This window comes from Octopus sinensis, linkage group LG15, assembly GCF_006345805.1.
Source record: "Octopus sinensis linkage group LG15, ASM634580v1, whole genome shotgun sequence".
NCBI classification, from domain to species: Eukaryota; Metazoa; Mollusca; class Cephalopoda; order Octopoda; family Octopodidae; genus Octopus; species Octopus sinensis.
Genome location: NC_043011.1, coordinates 48,392,036 through 48,407,488, shown reverse-complemented (window position 1 = coordinate 48,407,488; position 15,453 = coordinate 48,392,036). Strand labels below are relative to the sequence as shown.

The following is a 15,453-nucleotide window of genomic DNA, read 5'->3' as shown; positions in this document are numbered from 1 at the left end:
ACATTTGTTTTGCTATTTTATTGTTTTGTTATTTATTCATTTTTTTTACCCTGTATTCTTTTAATTGCTCTAAAAATCCACTTTTGGTATAGTGGAAAATATCAGAGAAAAATAATGCCAAATGTATAGTAAGAATTTTATAAAAAAAAAATATATATATATATATATATATAATCTGTAATGTGTAAAAGCAACATACAAACAACCAAAAAAAACATGAACCAATAAATATAAAAGTATTTCTGCAGTTTATATGTTGTTCCAGTAAATCAATTTATTGATCGATTTTGATAAAACTTAATTAAATATCCTATAGCTTGTTGTCAGTTGTCTATAAAGACATTTCACAACATCATCCCCTTTGCATTTCTACAGTTATTTGTTGTTGTTTTTGTTATTGTTGCTACTGCTGTTACTTAGCCCTAGGGCAGTACTGACAGGATAGAACTATGATCAAAAGCCATTCTAACAGTTACTATCCCAGTCTTATTTCTTTACTACCCACAAGGGGCTACAGACAGAGGGGACAAACAAAGACAAACAAATGGATTAAGTCGATTATATCGACCCCAGTGCGTAACTGGTACTTATTTAATCGATCCCGAATGGATGAAAGGCAAAGTCGACCATAGTGGAATTTGAACTCAGAATGTAGCGGCAGACAAAATACTGATAAGCATTTCGCCCGGCGTGCTAATGTTTCTGCCAGCTCGCCACCTTACTATCCCATTCTTTTCTGCTAAAAGGAATGGGATTACAATCTGTTTTTGTTTGTTCCTTCTCAAGCCATGCCTGGCTCATAATGGCTGGTTTCCTGGTTTCCTTGGCGTATAGGTTCCCCACCTGGACGGGATGCCAGTCTGTCGCAGGTGAGTTGGAAGATGCAGGAGGAAAGAGTGAGAGAAATTTGTGGTGAAAGAGTCAGCAGAAGTTTGCCATTACCTTCTGCCAGAGCCACATGGAACTTAGGTGTTTCGCTCATAAACACACTCATTGCTCTGTCTGAGATTCGAACCCGTGATCCTTCAACCGCAAGTCTGCTGCTCTAACCACTTGGCCATGTGCCTCCACTAACAATGTGTTACTTATGCTAAATGTGTTATTCATTGTGTGCCTTCTTTTCAATGATGATAGGGTATATTTTGAGGAATACATGGCTGCTATTTTGAGGATAACTAACAATGTATGCATAGGTCCTATGGTATACATAATACATAGCTCTTTAGTATTGTTCCTCTTGTTGTAGTTATAGTTGATACTAGTATTATAACCCAATTTCATTCGGGTCTACTCAAGCCAATTGCCAATCCTAGAGGGGCTCTGGGCCCCCTTGAGTCGATAAAAAAATCACTCTTTTTGCCATAGCAATCCTCACCATGCATTTAGTATCCCTGCCAATTTTCAGCTCAATCCTAGCCTCGGTTTGGCTGCCATTAACCATGAAAACAAATTGTGCATACAATTTTCGTCCAAGGACTGTTTTATAAATATAGATTAAACTGCAAGCTGGTCTAAGTATAAACACAACATTTGTCAACAAGCTGATATTTTCCATGACAAAACGCTGTGAGTAGCTTATTCCCCAGTTCAAACGTGCATCAAGCATATTCAGGTGGATAACTACATTGCAATTTTACATATCACTGCTTAGGGGTCCCATGCCATAATTTACTAACAGTGAACCACCGTATAGTGCTGCCAGTCATCGTATGGTGACTGGAAAAGCATAAGAGAGGCAATCTCTTCAATCAGCTTCCAGTGTTGACTGCCTGGTGTCTGTTACTGATGAGGAGATAATTACTCCAAAATGCTAGCATTTCACAGTCTAGGTTGATAATGCTACGAGCTGATCTAGGTTTATACACACGACTTGTCAACAAGGGAGATATATTCTCCATAATAAAACACAGTGAGTATTTTGTTCGCTGGTTTGAACGTGCGTCAAGCATATTTGGACTGATAATAACATTGCAGTTAAACTTTATATCAGCTTTCGAAGATAGACCACTACACCCAGAGGCTTTCCTGCAATGAACATCATATTTTTTCTATATAAGTATGGTTAAATTGCTCTTTGCATCCTTCAATTCTTAAGATGCTCATATATAATTTTTTAAATAGGTGATTTGATTGTTATTTCTTGGAACCTCATGTTATCTGCTGGTCCAGCCAAGAAGTACTGCAAATTATGGACCAAACTCAAATGGTTGATTGATTCATAACTTGTTGCCAAGCCCAGCATGCCTGTCAGCGATGGAGTAGAGAGATTCCAAGACAACACAATTAATATATTGGCCAAGGTTGAATGAGTACAGAAACAGTTATCAATAGTCAAATTTTGTGTTGGAAGCAGTCCTATAATGTAAACTTTACCAATGTCACATAATGTATGTGTTGTTAAATGCTTTTAGGCTGCAATATTTCATCCAGTGATCATTAAAAATGCAGTGTGTTGAAAAAAAATCACAGTACACTTCAATGCTAGAGGAAACTAATTACTCCCAAAGTAAACAAGAACAGCAGATATCAATATTTCAGCTATTTCTACTAAGCAGTGCTGCATACTCGATTCATCTTTGAAACAAATTCGAATCACAGGCCTGAAGTTTATAGAGATGACTTTAAAAATTTATCTGCTGATGAGGAAAAATACTGCACAAGTAGAACAAAATTCAAATTTTGCATCATATGCAGCCCTGTATGGTAAATATTATCAACATCACATGCTTAATATATGTGTGCTGTCAAACAATTTTTAGGCTGTGGCATTTCATCCAAGGAAGGTCCCTTTAAAGATGTAAAGTAAACTTTAAAGCCAGGTGAAACAAATCGTTCCTGAAGAGAATGAAAATGGCAGATATCAATATTTCAGTTATTTCTGCTCATTAGTGCTTCATAGTTAATTCACCTTCAATATGAATGCCAATCACTGGTCTGGAGTATACGCAGAAAGTGTAAAATCTTCCTACAGATGTATAAAAGCACTGCACTAGTAGTTTAAGCGAAATTTCTGTTGTGCAACCACATAACCCACTGCTACCAGAAAAAATGTCTTAATTTAATTGTCAAATTGTGATGACATTGTAATTAACTTCCAAAATTTGTAGCCTGGTACCTATACTAGAAATCATTAGTAATAACATTATCATTATCATCATTATTATTATTATTAGTAGTAGTAGTAGTATTATCATCATCATTATTATTATTGTTATCATCATCATCATCATCATCATCATCATTATTATGGTGGTGAACTGGCAGAATCGTTAGCCTGTCAGACAAAGTGCTTAGTGGTATATCAGCCGTCTTTACATTTCTGAGTTCAAATTCTGCTGAGGTAAATTTTGATTCATCCTTTCAGGTTCGATAAATTAAGTACCAGTGAAACATAGGGTTGATGTCATTACCTATCACCCTTTCCCAAATTTCAGGCCTTGTGCCTATAGTAGAAAGGATTATTATTGTTGCTGTTATTGTTATTATTGTTATTATTATTTAGACAGCAGGCTGGCAGAATTGTTAGTATGACAGGTAAAATGTTTATTAGCATTTCATCTGTCTTTACGTTCTGAGTTCAAATTCCACTGAGGTTGATTTTCCCTTTTAGCTTTCTGAGGTCAATGAAATAAGTACCCAGCTGAGCACTGGAGTTGATGTAATTGACTTAACCCCTCCCCTGAACACTAAACTGCCTACGGGGCTCCACTCCGGATTTCTTTGTCTCCTTTTTGTAACCCTGGATAGGGGCTCATACCAGGTACTGTCAGCTGGAGCCAGCTGAGCCAGGAACTCATTCATGTCAGGCAGGGTCGTCACTCCCTGAAGTAGTGAAGAAAACTGCTAGACTCCTGGCTCAATAATAGTGTGAGTGAAGAGTCTAATGCAGGTCGTGTGTGGGTGTGTATAAGTTAAATAAAATAAGATAACAAGGCCAAGGCAGTGTGATACTTCTAGGATATTTATAAAGAGAAAAGTAGTCTTACAGCTGTTTCAGGAATATAAAAGATATCCCATCATCAGAGATGATATGAGAGAGTTTCAGTTTTTATTCTCATATTTCCCTTTATACTAACTGTATATCTCCTTTTCCAGAATAACTTCTTCTATAATGAATCCTACTTTTTCCTTCTGTTGAAACTCTCATCTCTGATGATGGGATATCTTTTATCTCCCCGAAACAGCTGTAAGACTACCTTTCTCTTTATAAATGTCCTAGAAATATCACACTGCCTTTGTCTTGTTATCTCATTTTATTTAACATATATATACATATATAGCTTATATTAATTTGGCAGAATAGTGTGGAAGAGAAAGGATTATTATTATTAGGTTGCTTTTCTTTGGATATATGTTTCTGTTGTGGTGAGAGACATTGACACACCAGATGAATTGGAGAATGGACCAGCCGAACTCTTATAAAGAGTAGTAGTAGTTGGTAGCAGAGGAAAGAGCTTTTTGGTAGTCTTGCAAAATACATCGTGTGAACATATTGATTAAACCTCTGCTACCTAATTTTATAGATACCAACCTGTGGCAGGATATAAACGTTTCACTTTTCATTCTTTTTTTATTTTGCTTTTTTTAAACTAATAAGACAAGATAACATCTTTAAAGGACATATACACATATAAAGGTGAAGGTATGACTCTGTTGCAAGAAGTTAGCTTCTTAACAACATGGGTCTGGGTTCAATCCCACTGAATGGCACCTTGGAAGAGTATCTTCTGATGTATGCTTGGGTCAACTCAAGCTTTGTGAGTAGATTTGGTAGACAGAAACTGAAAGGTGTTCATCATATATAAATATATATATATATATATATATATATATATATGATTGCACCTTAACTCAACAAGTAGCATTTCAGCAAGTGCTACAACTTAACAATTAACAACCACTTGCAAGTACAAACTAAGTGTGTGTATATATATACATATATATATATATACATTCAATATGTGACCGTGTGTGTATCGTTGGCGACTTTCTTTCTATGTCTTCCCTTCCTTGGACCTTTCCTTTTTCTATGTTTCTGACGAAGAGCTCCACTCAAAACGTTAAATCCTCCTTCTTTCTTTCCTTTCCTAGACGTCCAATAGCACTATACTTGTTCCACGTCCTGGCGTTGTTGTGTTTTCTCTTTGTGTTTCCATGTTTGGATTAACTATATATATATATATATAATATATATATATATATATTTGTGTATGTGTTTTATGTGTGTATGTATATATGGTGGTTGTCTACTCCTTATCTAGTGTCTGACCACCTCCTGTACCTACACCTTAGAACCATCGTGGCATTTGATGTGGCTTTTTAAACCAATGTTTTGAAAAGACACCCACATATGTATATATGTACATACATATGCATGAATGTATGTATATGTCTATATGTATATTGCCGGTGGCACGTAAAAAGCACCAACCGATCATGGCCATTGCCAGCCTCCCCTAGCACCTGCGCCGGAGGCACGTAAAAAGTATCCACTACACTCACGGAGTGGTTGGTGTTTGGAAGGGCATCCAGCTGTAGAAACACTGTCAGATCAGACTGGAGCCTGGGGCAGCCTCCTGGCTTCCCAGAGCCCGGTCGAACCGTTCAACCCATGCTAGCATGGAAAATGGACGTTATACGATGATGATGATGATATATATTTATATGTATACAAGCATATATGTAATATTCTTGTCACTCATTTTTTATAGTAATTGTAACAGTTCCCATTAACCATCTAATATATTATTTACCAACCATCGATAGCATATTTCTGAAATTAGGATTTTGTTTTACACTTCCCATATCAAAGTTTGACAGAAAACTATATTCAACCGAAAATAAATGCTAACTATAACAAGGTGCTACTCTGTTTCGACCATTATCAATAATCATTAGTTTAATTTGTGCTGGCAACTGGAGAATAAAACAGCAAAATTGCCCAGTGAAGCAGCAACTTCCAGCTTTCTGTTGGATGGGTATTCTACACTCTGATATCACTAATAATGGATTGTATTTCTTGTCTTAAACTACTCAGTGTATGATCTGTTTAGATTAGAGTTCAATACGGAACACATAACAAGGAAAACTGGGAAAGGGAATGTTGTGAAAACTGCCGAATATGAAGTGAAGTTAGTGTGCTGTTGTTGAATAAAATCCTGTAACTGGAACGTAACAGGTTGGTCAGGTTTTAAGATGATGTTTGCATAAACATGCCTTTATAGAAAACAAACTTGGGGTATCTTTATTTAAAGGATGAACAAAAATGAGTAAACGAATCTGGTTCATAATTGATTCATAACTAAACAATTTGTTAGCATTTTGCTCTCTCTTAATGAAAACAGAGCAAACAAACATCTTTGAGTCACAGCTGCATACTGGGTTTTCAGATGTTATTTTTTTTAGTGTGTTTTTTTATTTTTTATTTTTTTGCAGGGAATATTTAGTCATTGTAATTAATGGGGTTAATGAGTGTAAAGCAAATAAATTTATTAAACCGACACAAAGATGACTATTGAATAACTGAATTTATTTTATTTTATTTTTTCCGTTATTAGTCTCTGAAGAAACATTTTCAAACTTTGCAAGGAAAGCTTGTTTATTTTATTTCAAGGATTAATGAGAACATAGCAGATTATTGACATAGATTGGCTCACAGTTGGCCTGGTCATTAAATCTTCTTTCTGTTAATTAACCAGAAAAGTAGGGGCAGCAACCATAACTACACCAGGTTATCTTAGACCATTGCGGTTGAAGTAGTTGATATTCACTTTGAACTTTATTATAATGACTAGCAGTATCGCCCAGCATTGCTCGGGTTTGTTTCAACCCTTTAGAATTGGAATTTTTGCATTATGTAGCTTGTTATTCTCTTAAAGTGAACATTTTTCTGGTTGAAATACACCGAAAAATGGCGACACAGCAGACAAAAAATCGTGAAAAATAGGGATTTTCATAGAAAAGAAAAGCACCTTTTTGATGTAAATATATATGCTTATATCTTAGATATTTGCTTTCTATGAACAGTAGGCGTAGGAGTAGCTTTGTGGTAAGTAACTTGCTTAAGAACCACATGGTTCCGGGTTCAGTCCCACTGTGAGGCACATTGAGCAAGTGTCTTCTTCTATAGCCTCGGGCCAACCAAAGCCTTGTGAGTGGATTTGGTAGATAGAAACTGAAAGAAGCCCGTCATATATATATATATATATATATATATATATATATGTGTGTGTGTGTGTGTTTGTGTGTGTGTGTATGTTTGTGTGTCTGTGTTTGTCCTCCCAACATCACTTGACAACCGATGGTGGTGTGTTTACGTCCCCGTAGCTTAGCGGTTTGGCAAAAGAGTCTGATAGAATAAGTACTAGGCTTACAAATAAGTCCTGAGGTCGATTTGCTTTACTAAAGGCAGTGCTCCAGCATGGCCACATTCAAATAATGGAAACAAGTAAAAGAGTAAAGAGTGGCCAGAGATTATCAGCAGTTTATAACAAATACAACGGATCAAGCTGTTTATTGTTCACAAGTAAAGTGTTTTTCTAGTAGTTGAGGATTCCATAGCTTGAACATCATTTGTTGTTGCTCTCATGTTTCCAACATATTCTTTTCTACTCTAGGCACAAGGCCTGAAATTTTGGGGGAGCAGGCCAGTCAATTAGATCGATCCCAGTGCTCAACTGATACTTAATTTATCAACCCGAAAAGGATGAATGGCAAAGTCGACCTTGGAGGAATCTGAACTCAGAACATAAAGACAGACGAAATACCACTAAGCATTTCACCCAGCATGCTAACATTTCTTATTTCTTTATTGCCCACAAGGGGCTAAACATAGAGGGGACAAACAAGGACAGTGCATAACTGGTACTTAATTTATCGACCTCGAAAGGATAAAAGGCAAAGTGGACCTCGGCGGAATTTGAACTCAGAACGTAGCGGCAGACGAAATACTGTTAAGCATTTCATCCGGCATGCTAACTTTTCTGCCAGCTTGCCACCTTTAAACAAAAAAGATATTCTCTTCTACTCAAGGCGCAAGGCCCGAAATATTTTTTTTGTGGAGTGCAGTCAATTAGATCGACCCAATATACAGCTGGTACTTAATTTATCAACCCAAAAAGGAGGAAAAGCAAAGTAGACCTCGGCGGAATTTGAACTCAGAACGTAGCGGCAGACGAAATACTGTTAAGCATTTCATCCGGCATGCTAACTTTTCTGCCAGCTTGCCACCTTTAAACAAAAAAGATATTCTCTTCTACTCAAGGCGCAAGGCCCGAAATATTTTTTTTGTGGAGTGCAGTCAATTAGATCGACCCAATATACAGCTGGTACTTAATTTATCAACCCTGAAAGGATGAAAAGCAAAGTCGACCTTGGCAGAATTTGAACTCAGAACATAAAGACAGGTGTAATACCACTGAGCATTTCACTCTGCATGCTAACATTTCTGCCAGCTCATGTTTCCAACATATTAAACTAGCACCATAATCATTCCCATAGTTGAAAGTCAGCCTGTTTTATACTGGTACTTTTCTTATCAGCATCAGAAGAATGAAAGGCAAAATTGATATCAGCAAAATTTGAATTCAGAACATTCATGAATAACTTAACACGGCAATACATTCTATCAGGTGCTCTGTGTTCAAAATACTTTTTATCCTTAGCTATACAAAAGAGACTGTTGTGAGTCTTTAACTTTATTCATTTTAAATCAAAATTCATGAACAAGAGCATCGTTGGTTAAATGCCTACAATAAGCCAATTACTGGTCAACTGTACTTCTGACATTGGTATTCTTATTAAGGAGGCGTCTAGTGCAATGCAAGGGATTTCAGACATGAAGTGCCATTTCATTATTAATTATTTCTTACTTACTAGAGTGTGATCTCTGATATTTATTGATTGTGTTGGTCAACAGAAACACTCACACTTATATGTGCATTCATCTCTCTCTCTCTCTCTCAAGATATATATATATATATATATATCCCTCCCTCTCTCTCACCTTCTCTCTGTCTCTCTCTTTATATTATATATATATATATATATATATATATATATATCATCATCATTATCATCATCGTTTAATGTCCGTTTTCCATGCTGGCATGGGTTGGACGGTTTGACTGAGGTCTGGAGAGCCAGTAGGTTGCACCAGGCTCCAGTCTGCTCTGGCAATATTTCTACAGCTGGATGCCCTTCCTAATGCCAACCACACTGAGAATGTATTGGGTGCTTTGAACATGCCACCGGCAAAGGAACCAGTCAGGTGGGTCTGGCATTGATTACGTTTGGATAGTACTTTTTACATGCCACTGGCATGGGTGCCAGTCAAGGAGGTCCTGGCATCGGCCACGTTCAGAAGGTACTTTTTACATGCCACCGACAGTGGATAGTCAAGTAGTCCAGGAATTGATTACGTTCGGATAGTGCTTTTTACATGTCACCAACACGGGAGCCACTCGGGGGATATATATATAAATACACACATATGTATTTTATACATATATATATACTTACACACACACACGCATATATATATACAAATATATATATCTATAAATATATATGTAGCAATTAGACATTAAGTAGACATTAAGATGAATAAAATGCTTGCAGATGCACATACTTAGATGATGTACGTACGCACACATTCACACATGGGTGCACACACACATATATATTAGTACATCCCATAAATAATGTAGTTTTTTATACTTCTTTTATTTTTCAAAATTAAGATAAAGAAGGTTATTTTTTAATCTAAAATATACTCTCCTTTATTTTCTACAATGCTCTTCCATCTATCTGGTGGACTTGCAAGGCCCCTCTTCCAAAATTCAATTGTCTATGCTGAAAAATACTCCTCCTGTACTGTTCTGACCTCATCTACAGAATACATGTTTTTTCCATCCAAATCATTTTGAAGACTGCAGAATAAATGATAATCAGATGGGGAAATGTCTGTCGAATATGGTGGGTGGGCCATCGTTTTCTATTCAAACTGCTCAGCCTTTGGAATGTCATCCTTGTTGTATGTGGCTGAGAATTATCTGACGGAAGAGCACCTTTCATCTTGAAACCAAAGATGGTCGTTTTTCTTTGAGTGCTCACTTAAGCTGCTCAAGCTTCTCACGGTAGATCTCCTTTGTTATCGTTTATTTGGATTTAAAAGTTCAAAGTGGACTAAACCTTTTATATCTCACCAGACAGATGATAACAACACCTTACATGAGTGAAGACCATCTTTAGCCTGGGGTGCCAATGTTTCTCTTTTCCCTACCCACTGTCTTTGGTGCTTGACATTTTTATAGAGAACCCATTTCTCCCCACCAGTCACTATTCAGTCCAAAAACAGTTCATTCATGAGACATGACAGCAAAGATGAACACACATTCACTCTCTGCTTGTTATTAAACTCGGAAAGTTTGTGTGGAATCCATTGACCAAATTTTCTGACTTTTCCTATGCTAATGAATGGTCGAATGACCAAATCCAAGCTTCCCTACTAGTCCCTCAACAGTTACAATTTTGTTCTACCAGGGTTTGCAGGACGTCCTCATTGAGCTCTACAGATCTTCCAGGATGAGGCTCTAGGCTATAGTTTCCAGCTAGGAATTTCTGGAAAAACCTTTGACACTGGCTTACACTTATTGTCTAATCTCCATATACTGCATTAATATTCCTCACACTTTTCTGTTGGTTTGTTGTTTTTATTGAACTCATAAAGCAAAATATACCGAATATGCTCCTTTGTCACTTCCATTATAGCTTTGAAAAAATAACTGTTAAAATCAAACCACACTCTTCAAAACTTGCACTAAGAACAAGGACAAGGTAAATTTACTACCTGCTTTTATAGCAAGTTGATGCAGGTAGTTTATCCTGTACCCCTCTGATTTTAAATTCATGCAATTGAAAAAATGCATTATTTATGGGATGACCTAATATATATGTGTATATATGTATGAATATTAAAAGAAATAAGGTACTCAGCAATCTGGATGGTTTTATATTTACAGATTTATATTAATATGTCATATGTTTTTATAAATCATATATTAGCGCTTGCATCCACTCTAGTGGATTCGTCAGATTGAATTTTTTCAAGACTTTTGTCTCTTTTTATAGTATTATTGAATGTCTTGTGGTGGAGAGAGATATAGGATAGTAAAAGTGGGTGAGGAATGGGGAGAAAGTGAGAGAGAGAGAGTGTGTGTGTGTGTGTGTTTGTGTGTATGTATATATACTTACACACACACACATATGTACATATGTCATATGTAATGCATGCATGGGTGTATATGTGTGCAAGAGCAAATTCACATATAGTATATTCACAGTAATGTATAAGTGCTAATTGCAAACAAAGTTTACAAAGTCCTACTAAACAGAGTCCTTTGTTTACAATCCATCAGTGATTGCATGTGTAGCTATTGAGCTGTTGGCTGTTGAAAGGACAAGGGGAAATATTACTTTACTTGAAAACAGATAAGGTTTGGTGACAGGAAGAGCATCTACTGTAGAAAAATATGCTCCAACAACTCTTGTGCCACTTTTGCAAGCATAGAAAATAATACTTATAAAAATCAATTATGACAAAATAAGACGGTGATGGTTCATGCTCATGCATACAACCTCCACACATCTAAGCTAAAATTCTGCACAGTTTCTGCCTGTAAAATTTCACTCAACATGAGGTTATGGTTTATGAGCACAGTGGAGTGAGATTGATCTATGAACCATGTGATTGCTAAGTAGCTTCCTTAACCATATGACCATTCCTGCATTGAATACATTTACAGCATGACTTTTATTGCATTGTAAAGCTCAAAGATATTTACCAATTTTATCTATAGAAATTCAATATTAAACGCAACTAGCACCAATTTATAAGATAAATTATATAATTATTGTAATTTTATATTAATATATTTCTATCTATATTATCTGTTAGGATATGGCATGGTGCTGTTTCATTTCATACTTCTGTGCCAAGTGGATTTTAAGAGAGAAGTGCTATGACTCTGTATGTGTGTATTTGTGTGTACATATTTCTCTCGTTTTCTCTCTATATGTGTGTGCATACACACACACACACACACACACTCACATTTGTATAGATCTGGAGAAATATAAACATATACAGAGAAATAGAAATGTAACCATTAAATACAGACTCATATTTTATATATATTTGTGTTAAGATATACAAATCCATAAAATATATACACAACAGAGACTCCTGCACACACATATATATATATATTATATGCATATATCTTGTTCATACATAAGGCTTGCTTAAGATACACTATTAGAAGATCTATAAATATAGTAAGATATTTTGGTACATTGCAACCCTCGTTACCACTGCCACTACAAACACCACAAGTAGTGCATGTACTCCTACCATCACTACCACTCCTGATACCTGATACATAATGCTCTACCTGTAATTACAAGCTCTGTTGTGATTGCTTGCTTCCTAAATATGTTCTGCATATAATATCTGCTTTACTCTTTTTAAAGATTTACTAATCCCTATGTCTCTGTAATCTTAAATGACATCCTTTCATTTTTACCTCTCTGCATATCTATCTTTAGAAGGCAAACTATTAATTATCATTTGGTAGCAATAAGGCAGCGAGCAGGTGGAATCATTAGCCCATCAGGCAAAATTCTTGGCAGCATTTTGTCTGTTTTCATGCTCTGAGTTCAAATTCCACCGAGGTTGACTATGCCTGTTGGTGTCGATGAAATAAGCGCCAGTGAATTTCTGAGTCCATGTAATTAGCTAGCTCCCTCCCCCAAAATTTCAGGCCTTGCACTAATAGTAAAATCATTATCATTATTATTATTATTATTATTATTATTATTATTATTATTGAGAAAGAGAGCAGTGCATGCCATCAAAGTGACACTAGGGTGCAAATATACAAAGTCCAATATACCCATCATGACTACCCGTCTGATATGTATACACCAGGCATATGCATCACGATCATATGTGCGCGATATGGTGATTTCATATCAAGATAAACAGCACCTTGCAGGTGGGGGCTCAGTTAGAATTTTCTTCAGCTCGAGTAGCATATCGTGCTCAAAAGGTCCCTGAATAAGGATTGTTTAAAGATGTTGAACAAAACGCCCATGCTTCCACAGGTGAATTATTCAAAACTTCAAAGAATTCCTCTCAACACATGACTATGATGCTCCCCCTCTATTTCTGCTCATGATTAGAGATGCACTTATCGTCAGCCACTAAGAGACATACCTAACTGGTTATGGTCAAGCAACTGACAAGGAAATCTGTGGTATTGAGCAGAATATTCATTGTAGTCCATTTTTTATACCAAGAAAAAACAATGTACATTATAACACTTCCAATCAGTTAAGATCAGAAGCCATAAAAGCCACTGCCTGGTACTGCATCAGAGCATTATTATTATTATTATTATTATTATTATTATTATTATTATCATTATTGATATTATTGTCATTGTTTTTATTATTAAGGCGGCGAGCTGGTAGAAACGTTAGCATGTCGGCCAAAATGCTTTGTGGTATTTCATCTGCTGCTGCATTCTGAGTTCAAATTCTGACGAGGTTGACTTTGCCTTTCATCCTTTTGGAGTCGATAGATTAAGTACCAGTTATGCACTGGGGGCAATATAATCGACTTAATCCGTTTGTCTGTCCTTGTTTGTCCCCTCTATGTTTAGTCCCCATGTGGGTAATAAAGAAATAAGAATCATTAGCCCACCTGGCAAAATGATTTGTAGCATTTTGTCCGTCTTTACATTCTGAGTTCAAATTCTGCTGAAGTTGACTTTACCTTTCATTCTTTTTTGTTAGTACCAGTTGAATACCTCGGTATTGCTGGCCTTGTGCTAAAATTGAAACCATTATTAGGTAGCATTGGCAGAGGAAATGGTGTAGTGGGTGCAGCTGTTATGTTTTGAGGTCAGGGCTTTAGCTCCCTATCCAAGCCTTCAGGAATTTCTTCAAGCACCTCTTGAAGATGGGTTTAGCATCGAATATTACCACAGTAATATTTCTCTTCTGTTTTTGTTTTTAATGTCTTATTCAAAAGAGAAAATGTGTGGTACCCTGGGCAAGTGTCTCCTTCCATTGCATTGGGCTGACCAAAGCTTTGTAAGTGGATTAGGTAGACAGAAACTGAAAGAAGGCCATTGTATGTATGTATGTGCATGTGGAAATATTTCATTAACAGTTCTGTTAAACTCTTTCTATTTCAATGATCAATTATTACTATAGCAACTTAAATCTTTCAGACTGTTAAGTCTCCTATTTATATATTCCTCTACTTCACTACCTTTTGGTAAACTCTAATTCTGATTCACTTTAGATTATCTCATATATATATATGTGTGTGTGTGTGTGTGTGGTGTGTGTGTGTGTGTGTGTGTATCCTTTGGCTGGTTTTGAACACAGAGCTGGTATTATATATATATGTGTGCGAAAACTTATAGCATTCAAATGCATTACAGATTGAACTAGTGGGAAATGTGTTGTATATGCAAAATGAGATCTAGTTTACTGATATTTTAGTTGACTGTGTCTCGGTGGAGTAGGCAGAGGTATCAACTGTAGGCTGGAAATGTTTGATAAAAGACTTTTATAGAATTTAATGAGAAAAGAGAATGCCAAAGAATAAAGATAAGAGAATTCAATTGTGCATGTGCTTCTGTAAAATAGTAAATATGAGTGACTCAGCCAAAATGTGACAAAATAGGTTTTTGTGATAAACCAAAAATACATTTCACAGTTTCATTGAAAATAGATTTTTGTAAGGCAGAAAATATCTCAGATAATGATGCAAAAATTGGCGAGAGAAAAAGAAATGAAGAAAGTATAGAATGATTTTTAAGGATATATAAAATGAGAAAAAAAAAAAAAAAATGACAGATGTCTGATTTTAAGTGTAAGATTTAAAGTAAATGATTGACAAGTGTTTCAGATGAAAGAGATAAGAGAAAATTTAAAACCCAAGTCAGAAAGAAATGCTTTGCTTCTGCATAAGCAGCCAATGTTGTCATGGAATTCTTTGAAGATTGAATAAAAGATACATCTGCTTGGTGATACTAGTCTGATGAGATTCAAATCTTAAATAACTGAAATCTCATCAAACTCAGTTGTCCTTTATTCAACAGTCTTGGCAGGTAACCCCTAATGCGATATAAGTCTTAGGATATTCCTATGATTAAGGATCTGAGTCAATAGTTAAGTAATATAAGTAATACTACAGCCTTTTTTTTGTGTGGATATTTTTGTGTGGATTTTTTCGTGGTTATTATGCAGATTTGTGGAGGCGCAATGGCCCAGTGGTTAGGGCAACGGACTCGCAGTCGGAGGATTGTGGTTTCGATTCCCAGACCGGGCGTTGTGTGTGTTTACTGAGCGAAAACACCTAAAAGCTTCACGAGGCTC

The 15,453-nt window shown here is 36.1% G+C and overlaps 1 long non-coding RNA gene across 1 annotated transcript; it reads left to right on the top strand.

Annotated features, from left to right (window-relative positions):
- Positions 1–253: 253 nt before the first annotated feature.
- On the top strand, positions 254–10,684 carry LOC118766328. The gene is made up of 4 exons (XR_005002264.1): positions 254–264; positions 3,786–3,801; positions 8,130–8,133; positions 10,567–10,684. It is a non-coding gene; the product is annotated as an uncharacterized LOC118766328 (long non-coding RNA).
- Positions 10,685–15,453: the final 4,769 nt, after the last annotated feature.